At 36.6% G+C, this 19,364-nt stretch overlaps 1 protein-coding gene across 1 annotated transcript in view; it reads left to right on the plus strand.

The window, feature by feature from the left end:
* Nucleotides 1–19,364, plus strand: part of cntnap2a (contactin associated protein 2a) — a 471,866-nt gene that overhangs the window by 132,877 nt on the left and 319,625 nt on the right. The gene's annotated exons all lie outside the window — the stretch shown is intronic.

The following is a 19,364-nucleotide window of genomic DNA, read 5'->3' on the forward strand; positions in this document are numbered from 1 at the left end:
AAATGACAACTTGATCTTTCTATTGACCTTAATCTATACATCTTTACACCAGACTGTACATCATACTCCACCTTATTCCTTTGATTTAGTTTAGGTTTTATTCTGTGGAGAGTGTCTCTGGGCATGTTATAAAACCCACACAGTTGAGTATATACTGTAGCTTCAACTTTCTTGTGATCTAAAATGTAGAATAACTGTAGAGTAAGATCGAAAACACAGGGATTCAGTTTCCTAGCCTCCTCAGCCTTGACACTGTTAACAAAACAGAATGAAATTGCCTGTATTGTTATTGCTGGTAGCCTTGGGGACTTTAAAAGATTAATTCTTCCCACATTATAATACTGCCCTGATTTCAATACCTGTAAAGAATTAGAAACCAGCAGGGGCAGGAATACAGTACCATATGCGTCTGCTAACAGATGTATTGCTGTACGTAGAAGTACTGGGTCTTTTTATAGCAGGTGTACATTACATCAAATCACCTTTACAGAGTTATTTTCAATAGACGGCTTTCTAATGAGTCTGCAGTTAAATTGAATAGACCTCTCCTTGTAAAGGAATTTTTAAAATGTGTCTATTATCCTCTGTACCTTAAAGGCCTATTCATAAAAGTTAACTTGAGTTTTACTAACTTATTTAAATTCATAGCAACTTTCTGATTGTAGCAGAATATTTTTTGTCAATTTGCTATTATTACTGAATTTTTTCATCATCATTCTAAGCTTACAGATGTAACAATTTCTCCTTTTTTTTTAAATGGGTCAGCGGATGTTTTTGGATCAGGGATGGAAAGTTAGGTCTAGATAGATTTTTTTTTTTTGTACCTTTTATTTATTTACTACTAAAATCTTGGTAACACTTTAAAATAATGGCCGCAAATTCATAATGAATTCCAACTGAATAGCACAGGAGTAACACCTGACTATCTTCTGCACATCCTCTGAGTTCTGAAGTCATTCATTCTAAATTCAGCCCTGATTGTTCATCACGATTTAAAATAATTTTGGTTCCCCTTTCCCCTCCATCCGTTCCTAATGAATTCAACGTTTATTCTTCACTAATGCCTTACAATTAATATGAGTAATTAAATCCCCATGAATTAACAGGGTTGAATGCAAAATTAATTACTTCAGAAACCAGCGGAAGTGCAGAATATATTCAGGGTTATTCCTGTGGTATTCACTCCAAATTCATTATGAATTTGCGGCCATTATTTTAAAGTATTAACCCCCCTCAAGTGATACCTATATCTGCTTCAGCAGAAGATAATGGGACCAAGTGGCCCACGGTGCCCCACAAATGATTGTTCTAGGTAGGGAACGCCTTCCTCCAGGCAGGAAAGAGTTCTAAACTTTGACAAATCTGTCTGTCAGATGTTGTACGGCTCAGCAGTCTCAATGGGGAAGAATGTATTGTATTCCCTACAATGAGAATCAGGTTTCAGTGTAGATGCTGCCATAAACATAGATGTTCATGGAACATTTGACTCTGGTTAGTTTAGCAAGGAAAAATGCTTTTGAATGTGTAACATGGCTGCTGGCTGAGGTGGTAGCCAGTAGAAGAAAAGCTGTTCTTTGTTTGGGTACAAATCCAATATCAGTTTTACCACTACTAGCACTTCTGCAACAGTACCATTATCAACTGTAGGGAGCTTTTTATCAGCCTGTAAGTAATTACAATAGTAAATAGTACTGATTTTAGGAGGCTTGTAAAGTATATTTATTTTGCAATAATAAGCATGGTAGAACTCTTTCATCTTCCCTTATGCATGTTTCCCATAACTAAAGCATACCGTAGCAAAGTGTAATACAGCATGCTGAATTCATGATAAGGTTTAGGTAAGCTCTGTAAAGACCAGCAATGTATGGTAAAGCACATTAAAATAAAATATAGCAAACCAGAGTAAACTGTGGTAAATGCACAGTATAACCATTGGAAAAGCATGGTAAAACTGCAGTTAATACCATGCAAAAATACTATGGTAAAAATGTACTTTTTTTTTTTTATTTTATTTTTTTTAATGAGGTTTTAAAGCTGTGTTTTAAAACCAGTGCCCTTTAAGGATGGCAGATTGATTATAGTCAACATCCTTGCCCTTTTGCCTAGTATTCAGTTAGGCAATACGTTATGTAGTCAATGGGCAGGGCATGGAAGCTTCCATCTAGAAAGTGAATCCAAGCCCTAGACTTCCCTGAGCAGACTGAGTTAAATTTAAAAGCAAGCAAGCAAGCAGATGAAACTTATGGGGTGACAAAAAGGCCAAATGATCACCAACTGCCAAACAGGCTGATTCCATTACATTCCTGCTGTGATTTATTAATTAGCATGTGCTCAAATTAAGAACATGTTTACTGCTGCATGCGCTTAATTTAGTAGATGCTCAGTTAAACAGTTTTCACACATGCAGAGCCACCTCCACTTATAATAAGACATAGACCTATATGCTGTGAAGGGTTCATCAAATAACATTTGCCACCTTTTAATTCTTCCTAAAACTTCACAAGGATGTAATATCAGGGATGATAATTGTCTCAGTGTCTCCAGCTATACTATATAACAGTTATTATCAGTATACTGTATTTATGCATTCATGAGACAATTAAAATTGTAGTTATTTCCATAGCTCTCCCTCTCACTCTCTTTTGCATTCTGGCTCTGGGGTAGCTAAGCAACACCTTAATTTCCCATTGATTTGATTTCATGCACCTCCATCTGCCATTATTGTCACAAAATCATAGTGCTACTACAATATGTTACAAGGTATTCTAAATTAGAGGGGGTGAAACTGCCCCAAGCTCATTCTTGCAAATGCATAAAGCTGTCATCTACGAAAATATTGATTGATGCCCGCTGCTTTGTAGATACTGCTTGTAGAGGCTGAGATACTGTATCTTTGTATCCTTGATCTTTTTTTAAAAGTGCTGTATGGTAGGCAATTGCATTACAGGGCAAAGCTAGTATGCTCCCATTTGCTCTGAGTTTTTTTTTTCATTAAAATCAGAGGCAAAAGAGTTTTGCCTAGTCATCAAAATCGGGTATTCATGTATTGAGACCTGCTTGATGAAATTATGTCCTTAAATATTATAAAATCAAATTGTGAAAATAATGCATGCTGTAACACATGCAAAGTTTTAAATAGGTAAGCCAAAGCAAGAAATAGTTTATAAATATTGTTAAAAACTTTTAAAAAAAGAATGTAACTTTCATTACGCTTTAGGAGACCTACCCTGTCAAACGTTTTTTCTATCATTTTCTCATATGTTCTCATGTGCTGAAATTGACACAGTCAGAGTTTTCTGAAGTGTAAGATGACAAGAGCTAATAATAAAAAAGCTGTCAAGGTAAGACAAAATATACAACTTAGCCGTTCCATTCTATATTTTCTGATTGGTGGTATGCATTACACCTGTACTATTCGAAATGAAGATCCGATGCAGTAAAATACAGAAGTGATAGGGATGTACTTACTGTAACAGGCAGGCTTGTAGGAGGTTGCATTGCCTTTAATCTGTGAATCATCAAAGAGCACTGGGGCAGAATCATGGAAGAAGTACATTTTCAGTTATTTTTCACTTTTCTACTCTCTAATATAATTTCTGACGATGACAAGATTCTCTGTACAATTTTTGAGTGGCTCTTCACTTGAGGATATTGAAACTTAGTGTGGCTTTTCATCTTCAGAAAAGTCCCATATGTCAGAGTTTCCTTTTATTTATGTTTTACTCACTCAGGTGTCATTCTCTTATACTTTGATTGTTCCAACACCAAAGACAAGATAGAGCTTATCTATTATCTGCAGGTCAGATCAAACAATACCGTTAGATGCTTCTGCTGGTCGACACGTAAGCTTTTCCATAGGAGTGAATGAAAAAAATAAAAAACATGGCCTTTAGTCTGAGGAGACAATGGCTTGGTTTACATGCACTTGAAACTTGACTCTACAGTCATGTCTGTGTGATGTTGTCACGCAAATACATTGTGAAACAACAAAAGGACTTTAATTGCAGGGTCAATCGCTTTCTCACGATAAAAATAGCTATAAAAACCCATGTAAACCGGAGCAGGAATCGTGCTTGTGTCTCACGAGATTTCAACAGCAAAGATCCCGTTCTTCTGACTTAATATCACGTAATATCCAGCAGAAAGGCCGTACAAAATATAGACACCCCCCCCAACACACACACACCATATATTTGAGGACTACTTCAACACTAGAATTGCCACGGTTATATTCATACCTACAACCACTGGTACATTTTAAACACCATCAATGTGAAAATGAAAGACAAACTATATGATACAAGAAGTTTTATTCAAGCACATCATATAATTTTTTTTTATATAGTGCCTTTCATAGTGGACCACCATCACAAAGCACTTTACAAGATACAAGAGTAGGGTTTGTGAACTATGCATCAGCTGCAGAGTCATTTCCATCAATATCTCACCTGAAAGACAGAGCACAAGGAGGTTAAGTGACTTGCTTAGGGTCACACAGTGAGTCAGTGGCTGAGCTGGGATTTGAACTGGGGATCTTCTGGTTATAAGCCTGTTTTATTAACCACTTGACCACAGCCTCCTTTCAAACAACTCTACAGCCGAAATGTTGTATTTAAATGAACAATTAAACATAAAGGGTTTACATTCTAATAACAGCACCACTACTACAGAAAATGAAAAACTATAATAACATAAACATTTCAAAAGAAACTAGTGTTTAAACATGTATACGCACATACAAAACTAAAAAACAAAAGTAGTTTATAATCTAAAACAAATCTCAGAACTGTGTAGTAGTAATGAATACATTCACACACTATTCTCTAGCAATTATTTGTTTTGGCAGTGCATATCTTGATTTACATCTCCACAGCCAAAAAAGGATAAGCTTTGTTGATAGCTTTTTGATACTACCAAGTAGCAACCCATGATGAAAAATACTGATTGTTAAACTAACAATCTGTAATGCAGATTCCTTCCACAGTATCTTCTGATGTCTCTTTGTTGTAATGTAACTGTCTACTAAGAGGCAATATTACTATGGTATTGCCAAAATTGCCAAAAATAGAATACACAGCGTACTGATAGACTCCACCAAAAACAGCCGTCCTTGAGCTTTATTAAAATGAAAGCATCCTAAAGGGAGATGGCGCTAATTTGTCTTAATTAAGGTTTCATTATGTTTGTGTCACACTGTGATAAATGCAATCTCAAAGTGAAGAATAAAAAATAGCATGGCCTATTTGTGAACAATGTGTTTGCAATTGACTGTTCAGATAATATTTAGCTGGCACTGGAAATAGATGCTTTCCATTTATGAAGTATTTTAGTAATTATCATATCAAAGAATAATACTGTTCCTTGAAAAGATTTTTCTACACAGATTTATCTTCAGACTTAGCCAATGTACTATGATTTCCATTACATGAGAGTAGATGTTAAAACTTCATGCTGATTTGAACTCGCCTCTCGCTAAGATAAGCACCAACTAAGACGTAGCTTTACAGTAAACTAATGTCATCCATCTGCATCTCCATCCATTTGGTTTCTTTCCATCTGATGATGTAGATATCCTTCTGCCTGGTGTTGATGGCTGTAGTGTAATGCTGGCTCCAGGGATCAGCTTATTTTGCCTCCCCAACGCATCAGCACACACAACTACATTAACATTGCATTGACTAGCCAATTAAAACTGCAGTAACAAAGGTTTTTTAAATAATTGGCCCTGCCAAAGATGCTTATGGTTTGTTTTCTCTTGTAATTGTAAGTACTGAGTTATGCTAATGCTTGACTCAAGCTGCTGCTGCTGTGACCGGCAGTGACTCTGAAGAATAGATGTTGATCTCAGTGGAGGTTTTTTTTTCTGGTTAAACAGGTTTTAATAAACAAAGTAAATGGGCTGTTTGAATGTGATCCCTTCCGACATATCTATTTAGATGATTATTTAAAAATGTGCCAATGCACTCCAATGCCATATTGTGTTTTATCTCGTCACAAAGCTGTTTTTTTCTTTGAAACAATGTGTTCCAAGATGATACTGTATACACGCTGACAAGCTGTAAACTAGTGCGATTGGTGTGTCTTCTGATTTACTCAAGCTAAGTTTTGTTAAAGATCTTATACAGTAAAGGCAAGCTGTGATATATATATATATATATATATATATATATATATATATATATATATATATATATATATATATATATATAACATACATTAACATGAGTGTTTTTCTATGCTGTTAAATCAAAGCAGCTTGAATATAAGGAATTTTATATCAGCTTTCCATGATAATCTGTACTGAAAACTATTTCTGATGGACAATCTTGTATTTTTTTAGCACTCCAATGTCCAAACATTATGTACTAGACTACAGCTTTGATGAAGACCTCACTTTGGTACAAAAAGGGAATTTGTAAAAGCAACTTTTCTACTTTTAACTTGGAAGTGATTGTCTGATTGTTCCTAATCAGATTTTTTTTTTTCCCAGCCTGTTCTTGGAACGCTTATGATTTTGATTTTGTATTAATGTATTTATTTATTATGTTTTTTATTCAGGATAAGTCCACTGAGATGCAAGCAGCTCATTTATAGGGACATCCTGACGGCAGCAGCATGACACATGACAACAAAAACAAACACAGAACAATCAACAATCAATCAATCAAATATACAGGCAAAGGAGAAAGTTTCATGCAAATAGTGTTTCAGTATTCTTTTGAAAGTGGGAAAAATGAAGTCAGTCCAAATGAATTTTCAGTTGGGATCACTTTATTTACTTAAATTTCTGTCCCATTTGAAACTATTCATTTGCATTTCAATTACCAACAGTTTCCATAGTTACAGAAATGGAAGGAATACAATACCACACACCCCGAGTGGTGTTTTCTAAATCCACCTCATTTCAGATTTCCGTTTGAGAGGTAATTCTTTTTTAAATGTGTTCTGGAATAGTTAGTAAGCATGGTAAACAATGTCAAGAAATTACAGAAAACACATAAAACAAATAATAAACGAGGAAAAATTAATTATTTACCCAGACTTGTTTAAAACTAATGTTGTTTTTTTGTTGTTGTTTTTTTTTTTTCCAAGTTGGCTTTCTTCTATGAAAAACTACATATAACCCGAACCCTAACCCCCAAACAATCACTTGGACAGTCCTCATATACAGTAAAGCCCTTTTAGCACAAACAAGCAAAAGTGGTAATGTAAAGAATAACCAACCTATGTGCGGTCGTTCTTCCCAAAACCTTATACTGTAGGTGCTGTTTAATATAATAACATCACCACTACAGTACTAAAGTTTACAAAGCATAAACTATGCGATGAGTGTCAACAGGTGATTGAATCCAATATTGTATTGTGCTTATTTATTCATGCCAATGGCAAGGACACTTTCAATGTAATTTGTCTTTTTTACAGTTCCATTAACAAGCCCCAGTAGACCAGGCAGCTATATTGATTCTTTGGTAACCTAAGCAGCTTTAAAGTCAACCTTTGATGGTAGTCTTGAACAGTGTTGTACCAGCATTGCATTGCAAGTCTTGTTTATACACTGCAATGTCTTCTTTTCAAGGACAATAGTGTAAGACCCCTGGGAGTATTATTTTGTAAGAGGTCTCAGGTTCCACAGAGAACACAGTATTTTCCTTGTTAAGGTTAAACTGTTCGTGCATTTTAGAAGGACCTCTGGGTCTTGAACCCCAGATGGTTGTGTGAATCATGGAAACTCTCTCTACAGTGAATTCCATATATTGTCTGCATTCTGTATTTGCTTGAGTAACTAAGTAGTTATATATTGTGGTAAAGCCACCGGCCAAGGCTGGTTTGTGTCCTTAAAACAATTGACCCAGACACCAAAACTGCAAGTTTAGTACTCCTGCGCACTTTTATTAAACACAGCAAACACTCGAACAAAATAAAAAACACAGGAATAAAACAAAAGCACTAACTAAGCTGTCAACCTGTTTACTGGTTCAACAAAACACAAAACTTGAAACCCTTCAAGTTTTCATGTCTAACTGCACAGGTATTACCCAGGCTTCACAGACAGCCCTCTGCAAGCATTTAGACCGGATTTTATACACCTGCCTGCATAATCTCAAGCACGTGTCCCAAGCATTAAATTAGAGCCTGGCGATTCCACTTCTGTCTTAATAGTAACCCCATGGCATTCTGGAGGACGTCTTTTCTTCCCCTACTCCTACTCTGCCTATATATATATATATATATATATATATATATATATATATAGTGCCTTGCAAAAGTATTCAGACCCCTGACCAATTCTCTCATATTACCGAATTACAAATGATACATTGAAATTTCGTTGTTTGATATTTTATTTTAAACACTGAAACTCAGAATCAATTATTGTAAGCTGACATTGGGTGACATTGACAAATATTTTTAAGAAAAAAAAAAACTGAAATATTTTGCTTGCATAAGTATTCAACCCCTGTGCTGTGGAAGCTCCCAGTTTGCACCGATGAAAGAAATTGCCCTAACGAGGACACAATTACCTTACCATTGGCCTCCACCTGTGAACCATTAAAGTTGCTGTCACATTTTTTGGATAAAAACCCCACTGTTGAAGGATCATTGGTAAGGCTGTGAATCTGAAGGAAAATGAAGACCAAGGAGCATTCTATAGAAGTTAGAGATAAAGTACAGTATGATCAATAATCAGGAAGTGGAAGCTGCATCACACCACCCAGGCACTGCCAAGAAAAAGTTGTCCCTCAAAACTCAGTGCTCAAACAAGAAGGAGACTTGTGAGAGAAGCCACAGAGGGGCCAACAATCACTTTGAAGGCGCTACAGATTTCAGTGGCTGGGAGTGGAGTAATGGTGCACCAGTCAACCATATCAAGAGCTCTGCATAACACTGGCCTGTATGGGAGGGTGGCAAGAAAGAAGTCATTACTCAAAAAGTACCATCTGAAAGCATGTCTGGAGTTTGCCAGAAAGCATGAGAGTGACCCAGCTGCGAGGTGGGAAAAGCTTTTGTGGTCAGAGGAGACCAAGATAGAGATTTTTGGCCAAAACTCAAAGCGCTATGTGTGGCTCAAACCTAACACTGCCCATGCCTCAAGACACACCATCCCTACAGTGAAGTATGGTGGTGGCAGCATCATGCTGTGGGGATGCTTCTCATCAGCAGGGACTGGGCATCTTGTTACAATTGAAGGAAGAATGGAAGGAGCAAAATACAGGAAAATACTGCAAGAGAATCTGCTTCAGTCTGCTAAAAAACTGAAGCTTGAGAGGAAATTCACCTTTCAGCAGGACAATGATCCCAAGCACAAGGCCAAACAACACTGGAGTGTCTCAAGAACAAAAAGGTGAATGTCCTACAGTTGCCCAGTAAAAGTCCTGATCTCAATCTCATAAGCAAACTAATATTGCATAATGTACATTTCATGCTTGCTTTTTTGAACAAAGGTTACATGCAATTCTAGACTATAGTCTATGGTGCGTGAATTAGAGGTTGATCAAGTAAAAGTTTTTTGTTTCAAGTAAGTGAGATTTCAATATTGTAGGCCTGTCCATATTTCATCCACACACTGAGTGTGCAACGTGTTTCTGGTTGTGCATAATTCAATATTCAATATTTATTTTCTAATCCTTGATTGGAACAACTTTACCAAGTGGTGAGTTGGCAGGATAAACAGCAAAATAATAAAAAGTAATGAAAAAGGTACAAGATATCACATGTCAGCAAGTGTGTCCACTGATATGAAGCAGGTGGGTATGGAAAAGTAATGCTCTAGTGGGTTACAGGCTGTCATTAATTATATTGTTTTAGGTTCAAAATAATGGAATATTTAAATGCACTATACACAGCTCATCTTTTGAATACCCAAAGCTTCTCTACCCCTCGTTGCAAGAAGCGAATCATTAAAAGATTAGACCATTTGTGACAGGCTGGCGAGTGGATAGAGGCCCAGAGACAGTCTGCAGTTCAAAAAATATATACTTTTATTATAAATAAACACAAAATAAAAGTGCACAAGGGCAAAATAAAGGGATTTAAACACAAAAAAAAGACCAGTACAAAAAACAAACGTTTCCAGGCTGGGCAATGCCATCACTGGATGTAGAATTCACAAATCACCAAAAACCCCACAACCACCAACCTGCTTCCTCAGCTCCCTCCTCCTCAATGAGAAGCAGAGGCCTCCTTTTATGTCAGGTGGCTGGGCACTGATTGCTCATTAATTAAACTAATCATCTAATCAACTAATCAACCCCAGCCACCTGAACATAATAAACTCAGGCAGGTAGGGGAAATTAACCCCATCCCTGCCAATTTAAAAAAGGGCAGAGCTTTGCTCTGCCACACCATTATTCCCCAGAGCTAGATGGACTGTAATAAGCTGTACAGTTAATTGTTATTTTGTATAAAAGATGTTAGCAATAACACAGCACTTTGAATTAATGCCACTGTGTTTATCTGAAATTGCTAAAAACACCTGCAGCGCATATTCAAGGACGGCGCTAACTCAAAGTAATACGGTATCTGAAAAATACCAAAAATAAAGTAATCCTGCTGAGCCCTCCAAACAAATATTCCAAGGTGATTTGGAAGACTATTTTTACAACTGAAACTGGGTTTTTAATTTGACTAGCAAAATGTATTACCAAATAAATTAAGGCTTGTTTTTAATTGCATTAAATTTCTGCATTGTACTTTATTTAAATGTAATTAAAATCTGTTAGTGTAATATTAAGGCAAAAAAAATAATAATAATAATTAAAGCCTATTCTTCTGCTCCATTACGATTTCCAGAGTGTGTGCCCCTGATCTGTAAAAGACTGGAGAGGTTATGCAGCTCTTTGGGGGGCTCTGATGCTTTACTTTAACAGTAAACCCTTGCAAAACCAGTTGGGGCTGGGCCCTGTTCATATAACTGATTTGTCTGAATGTACTGATTGTGATTTGCATTGTGGGGTAAATTACTTTGTCTAGTCTTTGTTTATGTTTTTGATGCTGTCCCAAATTAAATTTAATTAGAGGTTAGTAGTAGAAAAAAAGACAGCGGTACATATTTCACACACTTTCTCATGATGTTTGGTTTATCTTCATTTATTACACGTGATAGTACGGTTTAGATTATAGGTCAGTGCAGACTACAGGGAGTCAATTGCATTGCAAAACTACCACTTAAGTGCAAGATAACAGCTAGTTCAATTGTATATTTCTGTATAACTGATCTGATTGCCTTGTATTCAGGGCCAGATTGAGAGTAATGGGGGCCCCTCTTTGCATATTCAATTCCTTCCCTTTACTGTTTTACTACTACCACACTCGATTAACATTAATGTCAATTTATTCAATGTTTGAATAAGCGACAGTTTTAAAAATGAAAATGAAGTTCACCTACAGTGTTAGTTACTGGCAGTGTGAAATAAAAGATGGGAAATGCAAACGGCATACTCTTTTGTGGTAAAAGCAAGTTATCGGGAAATGTGTTGTCCTTATCTCTTACGAATTCTCTTAATTAAAAGGTTAGGCCATGCCACTACCTTGCATTGGCCGGATTTCCACGCAGCTTGTAAAGTCGTCACTCTCTCTACAGATGCTATTTATGTGATGTTGTATTTATATCTATTTATATTTATATTTTTATTTATATCCACACGTTGCAGGAAGTGCGTGTCTAAAACATTGTATGACTTCAAATGCAGGTTAAATCGCCGTTTCACGCTAAAAAGCTGTACAATTGACCAACAACTCTTTTTTTTTTTTGCTTGGAAACATATTCATATAAACTTACAATATTTAAGCAGAGAAACCTTGCACAACTTTCTTCTATATAACTGAAGGCCATGCGAAGCAATCCTATTGGCAAGCTTCTTTGACCAAATAGGAAAAAAGTAAGCATACAGTACAAGGAGCTTAGTGTTTTTTTTTTTTTTTTTTTGTTATATGACATTATGAAACATTTCAAATTATTGCCATTTGACTGATAAAGACGGCGTTATAGTTAAATTATTTTATAAGCAAGGTTATAAAATACTGAAGCTACTACAAATAAAATTTAAAAAATACCCATTTCAGTAAATACATAAATAAATAACAAAGCCCATTACTTACTTTTTGCTATCTTCCTGATTGCTTTAAGCCTAGACTTTTCTGTCCCTCAGCAATAATTTGCAATTAGTACACTAGCTTTAAGTAGCATCTATCATGCGTACTGTACCTTACCAAGAGGGGAAAAAAGTGACGTTTGTACCAAAATATTTATTAAATTAGCATAGATGTGTTATTGCTGCGGACTACTGACAACATCAGGCATGAGTCTAATTCAGTGAGCAAGATTTGTTTTAAAAGTATGAAAACAAGATGAATAATAATAATAATAATAATAATAATAATAATAATAATAATAATAATAATAATAATAATAATAATATTATTTATTATTATTATTATTATTAGAACGTCTTTATAAATGGGAAATGCGGGCGTGTAGTGTAGCCTATTTTCGATACAGTATCGATATTTAAAACATTTACTGTACTAAACATTTTGACTGGATCATTTTTAACCTAAGTGCTAAGTGACCTAAGTGCTGGTATGTTTGATCAGAGGTGCTGAAGCTACCGTACTGTAGGAAAACTTACGTACGTATTATATGTAAGTACGTATTATATGTACGTGTATTTAGATTTGTGATAAATAGATATTCAATCAAAAAATGTTTAGCCAATAAGTTTTTGAATGACGTTTCAAGTCACGTGATCCTTATCGTGTGTCTCGAGCTGGTGGCCAGGCAGGCCGTATCTCTGAATCACTTAAAGCGGTTTTAGACCTTAAAAAACTTTAGTTAGCTTTTATGAAAAAAATGGTGAACACTTGTGTAGTCACTGTTGCAATAGACACGGACGAGACAACGTTTCATTTTATAGGGTTAAACAACTGCAGGGAGAAAAACTAAAAGACTTAATAACCCAACGAAGATTAGGCAAGTGGCTAGCTAATATATCACGGGCAGACCTGAAGGAGTGCAGCTACTTGTCCTCAAGAGTATGTTCACAACATTTTACCGCATTACTGAATAGTAGTTTATATTAGTTATTTGAAATGTCCTGTTCCAGAAATATAATTTAATAAGTTAGTGATATATACAATGACCAACAATGACCAACATATATATATATATATATAATATTATATATATATATATTATATATATATATATATAATATATATATATATATAATTTATATCTAGTATTTTTTTTTTTTTTTTTTTTTATAAATACCTCAGTAAAATCAGTATATAATTATAATATGCTCGATTTTGTAACACGTCAGAATGCAGTGTTATCGCAATCTTTAGAAAAGAGATATTGCTGTGTATATACCAATATATATATATATATAGATATAATATATATATATATATATAGATATATATATATATATATATCAAATAACCAACAGAATCTTTTTCCAGTTTTCCAATTTCTTTGTAAACATTGAACGGAAAACAAAATATAACATTGGGTTTTTTAAAAAAATTTACAAACACATTTACATTGTACTACAGTGTTATTCTATTTTATTTATTTTATTTATTTGTGGCCAAACACAAAATTTAATGACACAAAGGTTGTTTGTGATGAACGTCTTCACCTCTCTAACCCATCCACAGATAAACTGGTTGGATAATCCCAGTCCTTTGTAGCATCGCAAATCTTCAAGGGTGTATGGGCTAGGTGTACTAATCACATAATTCGTTATGTCCGGAAAACAAACGCTTGGCAATAATTGCACGTCCTGGCTCCATATTTGCTTAGAAATAGCACACGTATCTTGATTTCCGAAGTTGTTCAATGATGTGTATCTGTAAAATTCACACAGGAGCCCACCAACATGGCCGCCGTCTCTGTTAAGAACAGTTGCTAGGTGATTGATGACGTCATTGAAAACGATCTGTACAAGGATAGTAGTTTCTTACGGAATGCTGTTTTTTTTTATTATTATTTGTGTAACGCTATAGTACGTCTGTTTTATTTTTTATTTATTTTTGTCCCAAATGAGGTAGGCTGTATTTTAACACAACCTAAAAACTTAACGGAAACCTTAAGAAAGCTGTTTGATAATATCAGTAAATCGTGCAAGGCTAAATTAGAACTCTGGCACAAACATTATACCCTCGCTCATTTTAATATTAATAAGGTTAGTTTAATATTAATTAGGTTATTTGCATTGGAAACGAGAATTTCTCAGGCTAAAAGAAAACTACACGGAAACACACACGACCCAAAAGTACGACCAAAACAGAGTGAGAAAAAGGTGACATTATTATTATTATTACTATTATTTTTATTTATTTATTTATTTTTTCATGGAAATTGCCCCACTGTAATCCATATCAGCCTAGGTCGTTTTCTTCCTGTTGATTTTTCTCCAGTGTATTTTCCGAGGTACTGGTACCTTCACATACGTTTGTTGGTATTTTATTAAAATAGCGTGCCAGTTTTGTATAACACTTCTTCCTCGTCATGACACTAGTTGTTGTGCTTTCTGCTTTTTAGCGCTGCTCTCATATACCATCTAGGTATTGAGCTGTCACCAGACATTTTGACCGGTTCTGATCTGCGTCAAGTACACGCAAGCGGCATAAATGTGGCACGTGACTTGCAGGTCAAGTCATATGATCAGACAGTCGCTTGGTAAAACAGCCTGGTTCCGATCCATACATTCACATGCTTCTAATGTATTTTAGATATTTTATTCTAAATTATATATAAAGCCCCTGCGTTAATCCGGCAATGCTTGTATTGATTTGAAAATGTGTGTGTGCCTGGCTATTTGTGAAGCACATGGCTTTACAATATGACGTTTACAACCGATTGTAGATTTACAAGTAATACTTTTACTTGATATTGAGATATATCTATTTTTACTCAGGAGCTGCCTCTGTAGTCCCTTGCTGTGGACTTGCTTGGGAAATCTAGTTTGTTTTATCTTAGTGTTGTTTACTTTGTACCTTAAGGGCTGAATAATGCAAAAATAATGCCGTGTTTAATGATGTAATATGTTCTTGTTTTGTGGCGTTTCTGAACCAAATTTCCAATTGTAAGAGGACTTTCCAAACACACTACTGCATTACCAAAATAATCAAAAGCTTAAAATGACAAACAAATCCTTTGTTTACAGCACTTATGTAATGTACCATAAGAAAGTTTGATTGCATGTTGCCAGTGATCATAGAAAGAATGCAGTTGCTGCATTTTGGATTGCATCTGCCCTTTTGTGTTTTTGTGACCTGTATGGATTATCATTTTGTAAGCAGTTTTGGGGACAGATGTCCTCAGGTAAAGCTCAGAATATTGCACTGTGTTTGGTAAAACTCAGCATTACATGATATAATATACATGCAAGTACCTGATCTACATATTTTTGTGCTTTAAAAAAAAAAAAAAATCTAGGAAAAATCTTCAATTAAATAATAGTAATAATAATAAAAAAAAAAAAAAAAACATGACACAAGACACTAGAGTCATTTGCTATGAAGTGAAGGCACTTTCTTCTGAGCCCCTCCAGAGAGCCTGGAAGAAGCAGGTTGTCTGATGATATTGGTCTCAGCGGTTGGCTCTTCAGCTGCCTAGCTTCAGCTGCTGTGTGATTGATGGGACTGCAGATCTAAAATGCTGCAGTGTGTTCACCAGAGGCCTGACAGATGCACTGCCCAGAAACAAATCTCTTTTGGGAAAGAGAATCACACCTCTAAAATGCATTATTAGCAAAGGCAGCATGGATGATGATTAAAATCTTGTTGCAGATGGGGAGTTGCTCGTCCCAAACTCATTTCTAGTTATCATCCCCTTTTAAATATATGCACTTTGAACTGGTTTTGAAGCAAATGACTATACTGCATGAATGTGTGTTTATGTTTTCATGTCACCACTCATTTGAACGTCACTGTAGGCAGTACAGGAGGGATAATGCTTCCCGGGAGATGAGTAGTGCAACAAGAAAGCAAACAGAGTCTGAAAGTGCATCCTAAATGTAATATTTGAATTACACTATGTAACACAATTTTTGTTCCTGGGTAGTAAGTGTTATTTCCTAATTGCTTATGCCTCAAAAGTATAGAAAATGGCTGTTATTCCCCACAAACTTTGCTTTTGTGACCAGGACAGTGATATTTTGAAATTTACCTATTTCCAATGAGAAAACGGGCGAATTTGTGTCTTTTTGTTCACATAAAGTCAGAAAAAAACAACATATGAATCAAAATTAACATATATTTATACTAAAGTAATACAAAAATGACTACAAAAGATTTAGAAGCGAGTAGTTTTTTGAGATTTACGATTATACTGTAAATCACTTTCACGAATCAGCCCCCAAATGTAGTCTCCCATCATGTTCTCGTTATACTGTCCTTGGTAGCGGCGTTCAAAGTCCAGTATATCCTGGTGGAAGCACTCGCCTCGCTCCTCCGAGTAAGCTCCCATGTTCTCCTTGAATTTATCAAGATGAGCATCAAGGATATGGACTTTGAGGGACATCCTACAGCCCATTGTGCCGTAGTTCTTCATCAGAGTCTCAACCAGCTCCACATAGTTTTCGGCCTTGTGATTGCCCAGGAAGCCCCGAACCACTGCAACAAAGCTGTTCCAAGCCGCTTTCTCCTTACTAGTGAGCTTCTTGGGGAATTCATTGCACTCCAGGATCTTCTTTATCTGTGGTCCGACGAAGACACCGGCTTTGACCTTTGCCTCAGACAGCTTAGGGAAGAAGTCTTGAAGGCACTTGAAGGCTGCCGACTCCTTATCTAGAGCTCTGACAAATTGTTTCATAAGGCCCAATTTGATGTGCAGTGGTGGCATCAGCACCTTCCGGGGGTCCACCAGTGGCTCCCACTTGATGTTGTTCCTCCCCACAGAGAACTTGGTCCGCTGTGGCCAGTCCCGCCTGTGGTAATGCGCCTTGGCGTCCCTGCTGTCCCAAAGGCAAAGATAGCAGGCCACCATTTTAAAGTCTCCTATGACCTCCCAGCCGTACTCATCATACTTCAAGGCGTCCAGCAAGGTCTTGATGCTGTTGTAATCCTCTTTGAGATGCACTGAGTGAGCCAGGGGAAGAGACGGGTACTTGTTACCATTATGGAGCAGCACGGCTTTGAGGCTCCTGGATGAGCTGTCAATGAAGAGGCGCCACTCATTCTGGTGACATGCGATTCCGATTAGCTCAAACAGACTGGTCACACTGTGGCAGAAGCAGAGCCCATCTTGACAGGTGAAGAAGCTGGAAAAAGGTTGGTGACACGTCCTCTGATCTGCGACTTGCACACTTTCATCCAACAAGTTCCATTGCTTGAGCCTAGACGTCAAAAGCTCGGCATTGGACTTGGTGAGACTAATCAAGTCGTTGAGGTCTTTTTGCTTGGGGTAGTATGGGTTTCTCTCCTCAGCTCCACCTCTGAAATTGTCATCTGGATCTACAACGTCTTCCTCGCTCTCTGACTTGCTGTTCTCTTCTAAAGACAGCTGCTCTCTCTCCGGAGGAGTAGGTACGGGGAGCTCATGGCAGTGTGGCACCGGGGCGATGGATGAAGGAAGGTCCGGATACGTGATAGCAGGTGCATTCTTGCCAGTCCAACGTTTGGAAGAGTCCACCATGCAGAAGTAGCAGTTGCTTGAGTGGTCAGTGGGTTCCCGACAAATTCTTGGGATAGCGAACTTGATGGCTCTCTTTTCCCCTCTGTACCATCCTACAAAAATACATTTATTTCACCCATGACTAATGTGTAAGAGATTCTAGCAACATTCTTCATATTTAATATATTTTTTCAATAACATTGAAAATTGTAAAACATTTTAAAATTAAAAACTTTTACAATTTTAAAAATGTTAACAAATTTTATAACATCAAATTCTGAGCAACAATTGTCCATCTTACCTTCCAGAGTTTTTTTGCAGTGCTCGCAGGTGAAATGAGGTTCCCGAGGTTTGTCTTGATCCCCGACAGGCATGCCGAAATATGCCTTGTAGGCCTCGCACATTTTAGCAGATGCTTCTACGGAGTACTTTTTCGCTCTTGTCTTGATAAATTGGCCGCAGACATAGCAACATGTGCCTGCCGGATGCTTGCAGCCTCTTGATGCCATCTCAGAAAAATGCAGATATGTATCCACTTAGGCAGCTGGAACTAAACTAAACTGGTGGGCTTAAGGCCCCTGTATTTATACTACTATTTATATTACTGGGAAGTTCTAGAAGTTACTCCAAGTTTATTCAGCACTGAATCTATCTGGAATGTTCTGGAAAATAGGTAAATTTCAAAATATCACTGTCCTGGTCACAAAAGCAAAGTTTGTGGGGAATAATAGCAATTTTCTATACTTTTGAGGCATAAGCAATTAGGAAATAACACTTACTTTTTGATATTCAACTAGTAGTACAGTAGTCTCCGCTGTAACACGGCTGCCACTCACGGTTGTTCGTTGCCCCTTTAAAAATGACCCAGCACACAGAAATTGAAGAAAGAGTGCTTGCGTACACTTTAATTTTTACAAAATGAAAATAAACAAAACAAACACCTAGCCCTTTTTATGAGGACTAACTAAAACACAAACAGGAACCTAAACTATAAAACACGACAGCTAACACGTTTACCTGTTGCAAAAAACTAAACAAAATAAACATTGGTTTAACACAAAACACTACATAAGGTTTAACACTCAACCTTTTTTTTTTTTTTTTTGCTCTTTATAGTTGAACACACTCGCAACTGGTCTCTTCACTCTTCAGCAGCCCAGAACAGATTGGTGCTGCACTCCTTATAAACCATGACCTGGCTCTAATTTGCAATCATAGCCATGTGCAGGTAATCATTTCCCAATTGGAGGCTTGTCAGCCTTATGGCCTTCTGGGAACTGTAGTCCTATGCTCCCCAGGACCACACTTTCTCTGCTCCCTGTTTCACACCGCATATAGGAACAGGTCCTAAGAGAACACTTTGGTTTAGGAAGCAACCTTGTGGTGAAACAGAATTTTCCCATTTAAATGCTCCACCTAAAGGAACAGGAACTTCACTTAAAACAACACCTTTTTGCCACCGATAGCGATTAGTTGCTGACGAATTCAAAACTGATACAGAACTGTTTTGTAACATGACAACTCACCATCATCAAACTCAAATTTAGATGGTTTATTTAATGTTTCCAAATTGACTTGTCATCCCAAAGTAACCTAGAGCTGCTGCTGCAGTTTTTTTTAATGTCTGTTAATAGCCAGTGTGTTAAAATTAATTCTCGTATTCATAATTATTGTTAGAATCACTGCTGCATTTTTACTGTATGTAGGAGTGCTTTGTTAATTTAGTTTGTCAGTTGGTTTA

Source organism: Polyodon spathula, chromosome 3 (genome assembly GCF_017654505.1).
Source record: "Polyodon spathula isolate WHYD16114869_AA chromosome 3, ASM1765450v1, whole genome shotgun sequence".
Taxonomy (NCBI): domain Eukaryota; kingdom Metazoa; phylum Chordata; class Actinopteri; order Acipenseriformes; family Polyodontidae; genus Polyodon; species Polyodon spathula.